Source organism: Phragmites australis, chromosome 13 (genome assembly GCF_958298935.1).
Source record: "Phragmites australis chromosome 13, lpPhrAust1.1, whole genome shotgun sequence".
NCBI lineage: Eukaryota > Viridiplantae > Streptophyta > Magnoliopsida > Poales > Poaceae > Phragmites > Phragmites australis.
This window is the reverse complement of record NC_084933.1, coordinates 19218264-19232833: the sequence shown is the minus strand read 5'-3', so window position 1 is coordinate 19232833 and position 14570 is coordinate 19218264. Positions and strand designations below refer to the sequence as shown.

General features: G+C 41.0%; 1 pseudogene; it reads left to right on the top strand.

The window, feature by feature from the left end:
• The first annotated feature begins 12967 nt into the window (after positions 1-12967).
• On the top strand, positions 12968-14220 carry LOC133889495 (uncharacterized; annotated as a pseudogene).
• Positions 14221-14570: the final 350 nt, after the last annotated feature.

Below are 14570 nucleotides of genomic sequence, written 5' to 3'. Positions count from 1 at the left end.
GGTAGGGTTCGTGCGGGTGGGACGGGACGGCAGACGTGTGGATGACGGCGGGATTACGTGGCATGGCAAATCTGGCTCAGCTCGGGCAAACCCAGCTGTGTTTTTTTTTTTTTCTGACTTGGCTTCATGTGCTGACAACAGGCTGCTGGCTGGGTGTGTCCTTACTCGGTAATCCAGATTGTACAGTATAAAGATAGGAGGCCAGCATAAAAAAGCATCACCCTTTTTCTGCCCTTTTTTTAATAAAGGGCCAACTCGCCTTCTTCAGTGACGTAGCGAGTCCCTATCGTAACGTCAAATAATAATATTATAATAAAGATAAAAAATATAAAAATACTTAAAAATAAAAATTTAAGGATGCATCTCTACTATTTCTCAATTTAAGATAGTGAAAATATACGCATCTTTGCGTAAGGAAAGGAAATGACACATAAAAGAAAGGAAGGAGGCCGAGCTACCCACCAATGCATAGTATGGTGAAGCGGGCTTTGAGTTGAATGCGTCATACGAGGTATGAGAGTTGATTGGTTGTTGTATAGGAGAAGAGATTAAGGAATTTGACTATGTTCTAGAATTAGTGGGGTCTAAATACGAATTTGATTCGTATGATTAAAACTCATGGACGATAAATATTAAAAGATCCTACATAACTCTTGTATTCTATATCTAATTATTATAGAAGATGTATATTGATTCTAGTTATTGATATAGATGGAAGGAAATAATGTTATATTGATATTTTTTAATTCTGATAGTGTCTATTAATTGTAGGTTTTTAAATTGAGTGGAGGTTTCCAAATAATTGAGAGGGGGGAGATGGAGAACCAACTTTGATTGTGGATCGTGTGACCATGTTTGATCGTATAAGATGTACGGTAAAAATCGTTCAGATCTATCATAACTCATCTATTTTATAATAGTATAGATATAGAGATGCTAAAGCTTATTTTGGAACATATGAAAAATTCCTATCAAGGTCTTTGGAATAAAGGATTGGCCTTCTCAAAATAATATAAAATTCATATGAAATGACATGATTCATAGGAATTTTAGAAAAAATCTATTGTATCTGTCTCTCTTATCTAATTCCTATATTTTCCTTGCACTCCAATCAATTAGTTATTTCTATATTTTTTATGTTTTTCTATTTTTTCATATCTCTTTGAACAAAGGCTCTTCTTTTGATATCACTTGCGACCTGTGCTCTCTGGCGATGGCTTTGGGGATCACGTCAAGCAAGATACTCCGTACAACACCGATGGTTCTAGATGTTTGTCAGCCTCAAGCTGTATATTTGGGTGACGATGGTATTTCTAATCAAATAAATAAATAAATTCAGATTGCGATTACCTAAATTAATTCATTTGTAATTGACTTTGAAGTCGGCTGTTGAATTATCGCACGCACAAACTCTCACGGAGCCAATGTACTATGGCTTGCGTTCATACCACTAAAAGCACTCCTGTGTGCACGTGTAATACGTGAGCACAGATATTATGTTCTTGCAATTAATCCAAACATCACATTCCGTCTTTTGTGTTGTGTCGTGGGCGTTAGAAACTCCAAATCCACCACGATTTCGGCGGTGAACGCCAAAAACGACCAAAGGCTCTATAATCAACACAAAAGACATATTTATATAAGTTGAAAAGATATGATAAAAAAATATATCTAAGTAAGAAGACATTCATTCTCAATAAACATAACTCTAATTGATCACATCATTAATACTAAAATGTGTCTACTCATAACACTCTCTCAATCAATTATTTTAGTTGTAAACTTCTTGTTGAAAACTCCTCTAAAACCCTGTAAGAAAATATGAAGAGAAAATAATATATTGATACGCTATTAAAATTCCTTTAAAACCTAATAAAAATATAAGGGGAAAATGATATATTATATATTGGTTATTGCTTCATTAAAACTCATATGAGAAACATAGATAGTAAAAAGTCATTGGTGAACTTAGAGAACAATAATTATGATCTATAGGTCATATTAAGATCTCTGAAAACCTCTTAGAAAAATAACAAGAACAAGAATGAGATAGATATTGTCTCATTAAAAACTCATATGAGAAAACTTTGAAAGGGAGAACTCGTAAGCGAGTTTATAGAACAATAGGTATGATCTGTGGATCAAATATGTCTTTGATATTTTAAAAAAAAATCTTGATAGGGAAAATAGGAAATATGACATATATTATTATGTAGATATTGCCTCGTTAAAACATTTTATGAGAAACCTTGTGAGTAAAACTCGTATAGAAAAAGAAGTACAATACGATGTATGAACAGGTTAAAATTCAAGAGGAGACTCCCATGATCTTTGCAAATCTCAAAGTCGTCGCATACCAATACTATGGACATATTGGAATGTTAAAGTTGGTAACGACTTTTAAGAATAAATCTGCAAGGCTATCACAAGATTTAGTTTATAAAATTTCTATCTCCCTATTATTTAACAATTCATGAGGATAGAACAATATAAGGGCGATATGTTTCATTATATTGCTCTTTATATAACTTATTTGCATCTGAGCAACACAAGTAGTATTATCTTTGTAGATAATGGTTGGTGATTTAATGGAACCAATATCATATTACTATTGTATGTGATTGATCATTCTGCGAAGCTATACATATATATGTGATATTTTAAAATGATAGGTGGAAGTAACCACTGGAATTTGTTTTGATGACTCCTATGAGAAAGTCATATCACCATAAAATCAATATGTGATTTGGCGTTATGTGAATCAATTATATATTAAGTATCTGGATATCCCACTATGATCGTATCTAGAAAAATCTAGATCTTTGGTGCCATAAAGATTTATGCGGATATCCTCTTTTACTCTCATCTAATGATGTTGTTAGAGGTACACTATTTAAGCTAGCAAGTTATCTGCACATATAATATCAGGTCTGCTGCGATTTGTAAGATATATAAGCGCTTTGATGGCACTAAGATATAGAACTTCGGTTTTAATATCTTTTCATCGTCAACCTAAGGTATGAATGGATCTTGATTCATATTTAGATGTTGGAATACTATATGTGTTTTGATAGATATGATTGTCCAATATTATTTGGCTATTGGTGGACTAATGGATAAATATTTCTGAAGGAATATGCTCAAGTTGTAGACTTAAGTGAAATTTTATTTTAACCAAATTATTCATCTCAAATTTCATCATAAGATGATTACATACTTTATTGTATGTGGTTTAGAGATGATACAAAATCCAATTAGGATTTCATTATGAACGCACATATGCAATTGTTGTAGTTAGAGTAACTCTTATGTGGAAGAAACTCATTTAATCTATTGTACCATAAATCAACTTAATTGCTTCAAGTCATAGAGTGACTTAAGCTGTACACAATATTATTGCGATTTGTATTAAGATTCAAAATGCAAAGTCCATCAGGGACTTATATATTCGAATCTATCCAATTCATTTGATTTGCCAATAATATTGAATATAAGAACATAATTTCCACATATATCATGGGGTATGTAACATCGTAATTGATATCGGGTTTGTTGGGGATGATCTCCCGCCCCCCACTTCGGAGGGAACCGCAAAGTCTACTGGAAATGATGTGTGCTAGCTGTCGTGGTTTTGTTACAGGGACTTCATCTGCAAGCGGCGAAGATTGTAGAGCTACGTTGGTCGAAGGGTGTAGGCGCGCCCGCACCTTCGACCTCCCATACCGACGAAGTCGAAGGAGACTTCGGCTGACGAGCGAAGCTCGGACCCGCAATCCGCAGCGTTCGCAGTGGGTGAAGATGTAAGCCAACCTTCACCGAGGGACGAAGGCTATCCGACGGACATCCGAGCGAAGGAGGCTTCGATGCCCTTTGGAGACAAGAATCGCCTCGACACAGTGGGTCCGATCTCGGTCGCCCAGGGTACTACTGTAATTATGTGATTATGCTCATTTGTACCATAATGCCCCCGGATATTCCGGGAATATAGCAGGTGAGGGGATAAGATTTGTAAACCGCACTTGTGGTTGCCGGGTACGGGCTATAAATAGAGCCACAGTGTACCCAAAAGAGGTATCAAAAAACTGTTCCGTCCCCAACACGTGTCGCTCTGAGAGCCCTTCAATATCTCCGTATCCGAAGGCTCACCTTGTATGGAAACTCAGTCCCAATAGGGTCTCTACGTGAACCCTTATGCTACAAGTTTTACTATTTCATCACCTTGTAAAATAAAAATTCATTTTGCTTCCATAGGGAAGATATTATGTTGTTGAGCGAAAGCAATTCTCATTAATTACCACATTTAGTTTGACCAAGTTGAGTGATGAAGCACTCTGCCTAGGACTTTTGGTCAAAATCCAATTGAAGGTGTACGATCATTTTGAGGAGAAATTTATGTCGACAATTTGTAGTCTTTGGTATTGATTGATCCTATGAGATCAATATAGTTTGTAGAAATATTATCCTATTTAACTCCCTGTATTTCCTAAAATAATAGAGTTAGGGTGTTCCCATGACCCAGCGTCTAAATTTGTGTACACATTTATGCTAGATATTTGGATGTTGAACATTTATAGATATTTGGATAGTGAATATCCATAATGTGTCTATTAATTTTATGTTGATTTGTATTTACTGTTGTGGAGGACGGATTCCTCTGTTTCTATGGTAGCTTGCAAGAAGTTTTATTCTTTGTGATCGTACTTCTCTCCCTCTTATTTTGATTTGGGAGTTGAGTGATTTTGTTTGGTATATCCACTCTTTCTACCACAATCTTAGTAGTAATGTAGGATTTGGTGACACCTTTGTTATCAGTAAATACACTTGACAGATTATTTGTAATATGTTGTAAATTTATGATTATCTGTATTTGGAGTTCAAATTCTTGAGTATGTGGATCTAAGGACTAAATGTGAATGTGTGTGACATTCTTTTATGATTCCTGTTATTCATTGTAGTATTAACTCCCCTAATGCTAAGAATTGTCCTTAAAATATTTTGAGCATACGGGCAATAAATATGCCTCTGTGAGGGCCTTGAGATATTATAGGATTGGCGGATAATTATACCTCGTATAGATCTCCAATGTCATTTTATGTATGTTGTATAGTGGTGATATCAGTATGTGCAGAACATAACTAATTCACAGATGAGAAATACTTGGCTAAGGTAAAAAATTCATGTACTAACTGTAATAGAGGAAGTCGTATGATTGCAGTTGGATGAATTTAGTTTAATGATGCAGTATGTAAAGCCACATGTCACCAACTCGATATTAGCAAATTGCAATTATTGGATTGGTCATGCAAATGATTTGATTCTCTTGATGAGATATTCAACTAGACCATTATGAATATGCACATAAGGTACTTAATGCAGTAGTGCCTAAAACCAAATAATAATTGATTGCACATTAAGAAACGATATTATCCATGTGAATGGATTTGATCCTGCGTCTAGGATAATTTACTCTAATTTTAATTATTTGAGTAATGAGTTTGGCATAACTGTGATGCCTTATGTATCAGGGACACACATGAGACTATTTTGCAGATGCATCAATTAGTATTATAGAGTACCTAGATGGTCCATAAAATTGTTTGAATAGACCCACATGTATATCCTTGAATACGTTCAAGAAATTAGGTGGCGTATTACAAATTTTAAGGTAAAAAGGGCTTAAAATAAAATTTCATGTGACACATATGGTGCGCACAATTTGAAGATTTTAGGAATTGATACTGTGACCAATAAAATTGTAATATTTTTCTTATCATCTCTAAGGTAGAGTGACAAAGGCAATCAACGCAAAGTCTTGATTTGATAAAGATAGAAAATTTGTTTTATACGTAATATGTAGTATGGGTTTAATGTATGTACAGTATAATCCAGATGGTATAATGTGAAGCTTGCCATATCCGCTATTTTGATTAAGAGAATTAATTCCTCTTTTGTTGTTATCATGAGTTTCAATATGGAGACCATTCTGACGGATATCTCTATAACTTAGTAAGGTACAAATTGAATCGACATATAATAAAGTATCATTAATTATGACTTGAATACCATAAGGAGAATAATTATGGCACGACCAGAACCAAAAAAAATTACATCACATCCATCGATTGTCAAAACATTTCCTTGTCTCTTTGTGGTTTCCCTAAGTATAGAATTTGTGGTGCATATGTCCACTAGATATATTTCTTTCTCCATCAGATTTACTCCAGTAGAAATCTATATATAGAAATGAAGAATTTAACATGAAATTCTTTATCAGATATATTGAGTCTTTATTGGGTATCAATGTGCCGATACATTATTGGCTTATACAATATACACGTATAGTTGCCATTGTTGGACAAGCTGTCTCCATCGCTATCGGGCAAGCCGACACACCACTGGCGACATCATCGACAAAGGGGTGGGTGCCGCCATGCAGTTGCGGTTCCTTTGTGTGCGCGCCATGGGGTGGCAGCCAACCGGCTAGATCCGTGCTTGTAGGCCGCCATAGAGTGACACTCGGCCATTTGGGTGCACCACCATGGCTTCACCCTGCTCAAAGGAGGTCGCCGGTGCAGAGGAGCATGTCGCGCTCAGGACCGGCTCGAGTGGTCTGGACCTCGGGCAGTCCGATGGTGGGGTTCGTGCGTCACCTCACAGAGAGGCATTTGCTACATGGCCACGGTCCGTGGCCTCAAGCACGGCGAGGAACACTATGGGTGCCTCATGGACGTCCTTGGCCACGCTAGGCTGTACATTGAGTTCTTGCCGTGTTGTAGGAAATGCAAATGGTTCCAAGTGGTGCTTACTGGTGAGTGGCCGAGTAGCGAAGATTTGACAATCATCTTTAGTTCTGTCATTGACATGATGGAGAGATGCTTGTGCTCTTCGCCCATCACATGATGCTTAATGCAGTAGAAAGTTCCGGGCCAAGAACACTGTTGATCGGCATGGGAAGGGGATGGTCGATTGCCTACCCTATTCATCCTTCTTTTCTGCGCTTCTCACTCGAATGGAGAGCGAATGTGGCTGATAACATATTGTAGTAGTAAATTGATAGGAGACAGAAAGTAGAGAATAGAAAGAATGATTGCTTGTATTGATTCATAGAGGTGTTTACATATGTATACATACTGAAAAGATATGATAAAAGGGCATATCTATTGGAGAGATATCCTTCCCTAATAGACACAACGCCTGGTAGTTGACACCTAATTGATCATATGACTAACACCTAAAAAGTGTCTATTCATAACAGTTGGCTCGTTGCGAGGCCTCAACTGCCCGGATGCTTGTCGTGCACCTAGAACCACGTGCCCCCGCTCACTCGATGCCATGCAATCTCCACAGTTCCAGGCTGAGCCACTTGTGAGCTCGTTTCGCTGTGCTCCTGTTCTCCCAGCTCTAGCTCACATTGGACGGACCCGGCAGTCCGAGTCCTCTCCATTGTTTATTTTTTAATAGGCTCCTCTCCAACATTTTTAAGGATACATTTGAGCACGCACACAACTCATTCATATCACACTCGTGCCCTATACACACGCGCGCATGAACGCATGTGCGCGTACCTAACATACCTCATAGAAGATATTGGAGGGTAACGAGTCTCTAGTGCACGGAAAACACAATTTCACTAAATATGTAAACCTATATCCTACACATGACTTAGGACCCGTTCCGGAAATAAATGGGAAATAAAACCCCGATGAGACAACGGGTGGCCTACACAACGGCATCACTCACCACTTAGCTAGCGCTTAGATAGTGTTTGGTTCATGGATTGTTAACGTAAACGCAAAGGGAATTGGGTCACAGGGAATCGACGGTGGAATGGATGATTACTTAGGACCTGTTTGGTTCATATACTAATCTTGCCACTATTTGCCACAATTTTTGCCACACTTATCTAAAGTTAGCTGATCAAAATCTTCGTTACATTTTAGTACACCTAAAGGAATCTTGCCATACTTTTTTGAGTCACTGATGCGTAGGAACATAATAGCATAAAGAGAATCTTGCCACAATTATGATTATAAACCAAATAGATGTCTAAGTTGATCAAACTTGACTACCTTTAAGTATAGCAAACCATGTTCAATTTTAACTATGAACTAAACAGGCCCTTAGTTTGTTTGGTTCATAGAACAATTAACATAAATCCGAAGGGTATCGAATACAATTGCAATGTTTAGTTGGGGACACTGGTAGCATTGGAAGGCCTTAGCCGGCCTTGGCCGCCGGTTTCGATAAACCGTGGGGAAATTGACTTTAATGGACAAGTGTGTCGATATCTAGAGGAAGATGAGAGCGCTCGGGATCAGAAGCACCTCGTCAGCTGGCGACACTTAATCCTTGTCATCGCTCCATCGTGTGATGGGAGGAAAGAAGGAAAACTGTGATCATGTTTGAGAGAACAGACGCTCTGTATGGACGAGCATGAGCTCGGTGACGATACTTACGGAGCCAAGCCGATGGGAATTCGAGCCCCTATCCAACACCTATCAGGTCTCCGATGAAAACCACGTTATAGGAAAGTGCCGTTAAAAAAACATGAGCTCTATGAAGTATTGGTATCAAATCTCACACAAAATCGACCGTAATCAGCTTTCTACTGGACCGTTATCCGATTCGCTGGTTTCTAATTACACAGTAACTGAACCAAACATGTTTGCGGTAAAAGTGTAATTAAAATACGTTACAAAATGCCAAACCAAACATTACCTTAGTTCTCACGAGCCCGGACACTTGTCGCCGTCCCACGGGCGGCGCCTCCGACTTTAGTGGCGTTCGCGCGCCCGAGACACGCCCCTCGGGTGCAGGAAAGGAAAAGGTAATCCCCCGTTCGCGGCACACGCCTCCCCCAGCTCGTAAATCGACCGCCAGGTGGGCCCGCGCAATCGTCTCGGCCCACTGGTCAGTAACTTCCGCTGAATCTCGCTGTGCATAACCCGGGTCGGTCTCCATGGGACCCACGTCTTGGCGCCGCGCGCGCTTGCTTGACAGCCCCGGTCTCTAGCGTGGCCCCATGTACCGCACCATTCGTCCACCAGCAGACGCGGGGACCACCGTCCGTTTGGTCCTGGGCGGCCCAGATGAGGCCTGCTGGCCGCGGCAGGTGACATCAGCGGCCGCGCGGGCGTGTGGTGCGGAAGCGAGCGGAGCACACGCCACAGAGCCGCAGGCTGGGGCTGTTCTCCGGTGGGCCCGCTGGAATTGCCAGCTCGATGAGCCCCAGAAGTAGGTGCAAGGACGAAGCTATAAATCCAAAAACCACCGAGTTACTACTCCGGTCATAAATATTTGTTATTTTTAATTTTTTATGATTTTTAATATGCAAATTTTGGTCATTATTTTTTATTAAAATATAGTTATAATATCTAATAAAAACATAATATTATAAATGTAAATTTTCAAGATAAATCTACATATATGATTTTATATTTTCAAATTAAATATTTTAGAATGTATTGATAGTCAATTTTTTAAAAAAATTGATTAAATTTTGATTAAAATGATAAGTATTTATGATCGAAGGGAGTATATAAATTTAGATGGTGTATATGTTTAGAATTGTATGACGTATAAGAAATAAATTGAATTGTTAATAACTAATATTTTATGTTTTTTTTCTTTGGTATGCTATCGTAGCTTCGCCCCTTGGTAAACTGGTCGTGGTTGTCAAAGGCAAGGTGTTAACACTTTGACAGTAGTTAGTTTGGCTTCGTCTTCCTCCTCTCGACCACTCAAGTGAGGCGAGTGGCTTCCCGCTCTTGAGGTGGAGCATGGAAAGGGGAAACTGAGAGGAGTTGGTAGCCACCTGGAGAGCCAATCACACGCTGGGCTTTGTTGCGCAACTTGTGTCGAACTGTCGATGATGCACTCGTCATGTGGCAAGTCTGTTGTGTGGAGATCTTGTGCGTTTTAGTCCCTGAAGGTAGCACAAAGTTTCCATCTCACATATGGACTCCGTACTGTCAAGAATACTATGTTCAAGAACCTCGTTACCACTGCATGACGCACTCCTGGCTGGTAGCAAGTCTCTCTCCCTGTGGGAAGAGATCGTTACGGTGCTCCAACGTCACAAGAGGAGCATCAATCTTTCAAGAGGAGAGAGAGAGAGAGAGGTGCAAGTGCAGCGATGATTTCTTTTTTATTCCTTTTCCAAAGTAGCAGCGCCCACCAAACATCACCACTACAAAGCTTGCAGATAGTTTAAGCCAACCAACCGGCCAAGAACGGAACCTTCGGGATCCACAATTCCACACAGCCGCATTCGTCCTGCGGAGCTCAGACCATCGGGAATTAATCAAAGCAATTCAGATGCTCCGTCCAGCAAATCTGGCCAATCGTTTGCCCTCCAGCCTTATTCTGTGGCAAATTGACCAGGATCACCAGAGAGTTTCGGTGCGGCAAGCTACGGCATGGAATAAATTTGCCCGAGCAGCCAATAGCGTTGGGTCAAACTTGTTTTTAGAGAGGGATCCAGAATATTACTATTTAGCAGAAGCATTGGTAGTACCTACCGTGGACTAGAACCCAGGCTCCAAGCTCCCAATTATTGGTGCAAGTCGCCATTGATTGGCGATCTCGTCAGCTCTGCATGCCACCCTGAAAAGATCCCCGAGTTCTTAAGCCGATGGCCGGCGAAATGGATTCCATGTGTTCCCAGAAGTGCACGTTCACATCATAGTCTATTCGGAAACAAGGCGCCAAGATGCATCCGACTGTGAGCGACTGAACACGAAACCGGGATGGACACATCGCACATAGTGGTGCAAAGGGATGACTCGTCATAGGTTGTGCAAAAGCATGGAGCTTCCTGTCCCGTTCCATAGCTTAGGTGCGCAATCGAACGGAACGGAACGTACGCAGACTGGGCATGGTTGTGTTGAGAGTTTATGATTAGGCCTGGCCTTGCTGTCTACCCAACATCTGTTTCGTCCTGGGCTTGGAAACCGGTTTTCACTGGCCCACCAGTTTGGCCTGTTGTCCCCAAAAGACTGGAGCAACTTCACCAAATTCGCGGGCCGGCTTAAAAGCAGCTTGGGAGCAAGCTTAAGGTGAATGACAACAGATGGCGTCAACAAAACTCGACTGGAGAGAGATAGTCCAGACAACCGATGACCAGGCCGTCTCTAGGAATTTGAGGCCCGGTGTAAAATATAAATAATGCTTTAAAATTAAAAAATTCATATAATCAAAACATATTTTTATTTAATTATATAACTTCAATACATATTATTTCTTATAATATTTAGGAATATCAAATAATAATGCTAAAAGAGTAAATAATAATGTAGTACTCAAGCAATAACTGATCTCATGTTCTACTGAAAAGCATCATACTTTTAGTATTTCTTGAAATAAAATCTTTAATTATATCTTCATATTTAATATTCTCTCAAACATTATTTTCAAGTGCTATTATCGCTAATTCATTGAGTCTTTCGTGTGTCATAGTAGAACGCAAGTAGGATTTCAACAACATGAGTTTGAAAAAACTCATTTCCGTAGATGCAACAGTCACGACAATGATTAACAAAATTCTATATACAATAACGGTTTTGCTGAGCTTTTCTTTTTTTCTTTGATTAAATAAATACTTAAGTATATTAATTAGGTTGGGACCCGTGAGAGTGCCCACCTTAGCCCTGCTAGTCGACGGCCCTGCCCATGACATCCTCTTAAGAAAAAATACTCAAAGAAAAAAATGTGATCGAACAATGCATGGAATCTATCTTTTACATCTCAATGTCGTCGCATTCGGAGCTCCCAGGATAGTCCACGTTAGCCAATTGCTTCTGTTCCGTCCAATTGCATTTACAAGGAAGTTAGGGCCGTCCGATCTATGTTTCCTGGGTGGCTGGCTTCCTGACATTGATGAATTACTAGTTGATCGGTTACTTCTAGCAGGATGGTTGCGCAAACATGGATTTTGTTTCCGGGATGAAGTTCAGCCTACGCGCAGAAATGGAACTATTTTCTACATGCAGAAATGGAATTATTGTTTTTAGTCTCTACTACTTAAAAAATACGTAGTATTTTTTCATCTAGGCAGGACGTCATGCGCTCTCCCTCTCTTATCATATTTACCCCTGAACTTTGTTAATATTTACCCGCTTATGCCACTGTACCAAAATCTCATTTAGCCGCATTCGTGCATCTAGGGATCCCAGATGCATTAGCGCATCTAGGGTTCACGAAGCCCGTCGCTCCCTTTCCTTCTCTCTCCTGATTATCTCCCAATGACGGTTTTAGGGTTTGGATTAGGCATCATCGAGTAATCGTGCCACCACTTGTTGCCCCTCTCCGCAGAGAATCCTCTCGGCGCCAAGAACCGACGCACCCCAGCCCCCTTCTCACCGCGGCCGCCTCGACGTGTCCACTCCCTTCCCCGGATACAGAATAGAAGCCATCGTCGTTGGACGCCTGCTCCTCCTCCTGCTCTCGCTCCTCTTCCTCACCGTGCCGCTCATCGGCGTGCTGCTCATCGGCGTCGTTGTCTTAGACAGCGACGTGTGGGGGATGAAGCGGCGGTGGGCAGAGTTCGACTACTATATGTTGGTACTGCAGTGGACGGCCCCACCCTCACCACCTCCACTCCCCCTCCCCCTTCCCGCTATGAGCGCCTATGTGTCCGCCACCTCAAGGACACGGCCCCTGCCCCCAAAGAAAGTGAGAGGCGGGGAGCAGGGATCGCAGAACCTGCAGCAGGAAGGGAGGAGGCCAAGGTCATCGAGGGCTTCAAGGAGCTAGGGCTCAGGGAGGAGGTGATGGCCACGCTGGGGAGATGGGCATCTCTAAGTCCACTGAATTCTCCGTCCCCCTCTCCAGCATGCGTTCCCCCAAATTCACCCACCAACAAAATCCCCAAATCGATCATCGAGCGTCTTCCCGAATCGACTCGATCTGATCTTCTTCCCGAATCAACTCGATCTGATCGGCAGAGCGGAGAGAGTAGCCACCAACCATGTGGGCAACTTCGTGCCTGGTATCATGCTGCGCGGCATGAGTGTGCGAGGTGTGTGGGACCACGGTGGGCAGCATAAACCGCCACTCCACCCGCATCACCTATCGCGGCCTCTTCGCTCTCTCTCTCTCTCTCTCTCTCTCTCTCTCTCTCTCTCTCTCTCTCTCTCTCTCTCTCTCTCTCTCTCTCCGCCTCCTGGGCGCTCTACGAGGTTGCCGCTCCCCTCCTTTAGTCCATCCCATGTGCGTGTCGCGAAACCCCCCTCTCGATCAGTTCAATTTGACACTTTTGTTGATCGAAAGTTTTATGGGGATTTTGTTCCTTTCTCTCTGTTTCTGCAGGGATTAACCACTTTCACAAGACGTTGGACCATGAGTGGTTTGAGACTGACGCAAAGTTCAGGGTTAGCCTCGGCAACTTCCTCTTCTTCACCATCCTCACCGTTATCATGGTCGGGATAAAGGACTAGAAGGACCCCGCGACAAGATCCACCATGAAGTCTAGATAGCTAAGATCTTCTGCTAGGCCGTCATTGTTTTCCTCATGTTCTTTGTTGCCAACAGCGTCGTCAGCTTCTACGGTGAGCTAACACTATTCCCAATTCCCACCGGTTCAACATTTTTTATTTCTCTGGCTGTTTGATACATGTTCTGCATGGTTGATTGATTTGCAGACATATTAGGATGACAATTGATTAGGAGATGGTGCTAATCGATTCTGCCAGTCATCTACATTTTGTTCATTATGTTATCAGCTTTATTTGAGCAGAGTGGTCATCACTATAAAGTTTGGATTCTTATTTTAACTATACTATTGCAGAATCAATATCCAAGTTCAGATTTGGGCTATTCCTTATGTTGGACTTTGTGTATGGATGGAATGAGAACTGGGTCGCTAAAGATGAACAATTCTGGTTGGTTGGTTGTTGTTCTCATTTAGTATGAATTTTGATTTCTCTAAATATATTATTTATACTTCTTCTTTATCACTGCAGGTATATGGTTGTCTCAGTTGTCTATTACATCGCCATATTCTCTTTCTCAGGTTTTCTATTTCACTGTCACTCTATTCGGACATAACTGTGAACTAAACATGTTCTTCATCGTCTTCATATTGATTCTTGCTTGTGTGTTTACTATTGTTACCCTCCACCCAAAGGTATTATCTTACTTGCCTTATACTAATTTTGTCCATGTTTACTATTTGTAAACATTTGATTAATACAGAATGTATTGTTGATGCTTGGACCATGATAAGTTGAATACGGATGCACTTGTGCATTATTATTTTTGCTACTCTAGATGTTCTTTGGATTTTTGTTAGAACTAAACTTAGGCTAGTTTTAGAGGAATCAACATGTCTTGTATACAAATTTTTTATTTCCGTTACAATCCACAAATATTCAACTAGTATCTTAAAATTGAGAAGCACGGTCTAATCATTAAGAACGAATTGTTCGCTGAGTGCTTTAGCAGTCTCGTCCTAGCATTTGCAGAACGGCTACGTGGACCACGGGTGGAGTCGTGATCCAAGTGGCGCTGCTCTGCACGCTGGGCTCTCAGATGGACCGGCCCAAGACGTCGGAGGTGGTGCGGATGCTGGA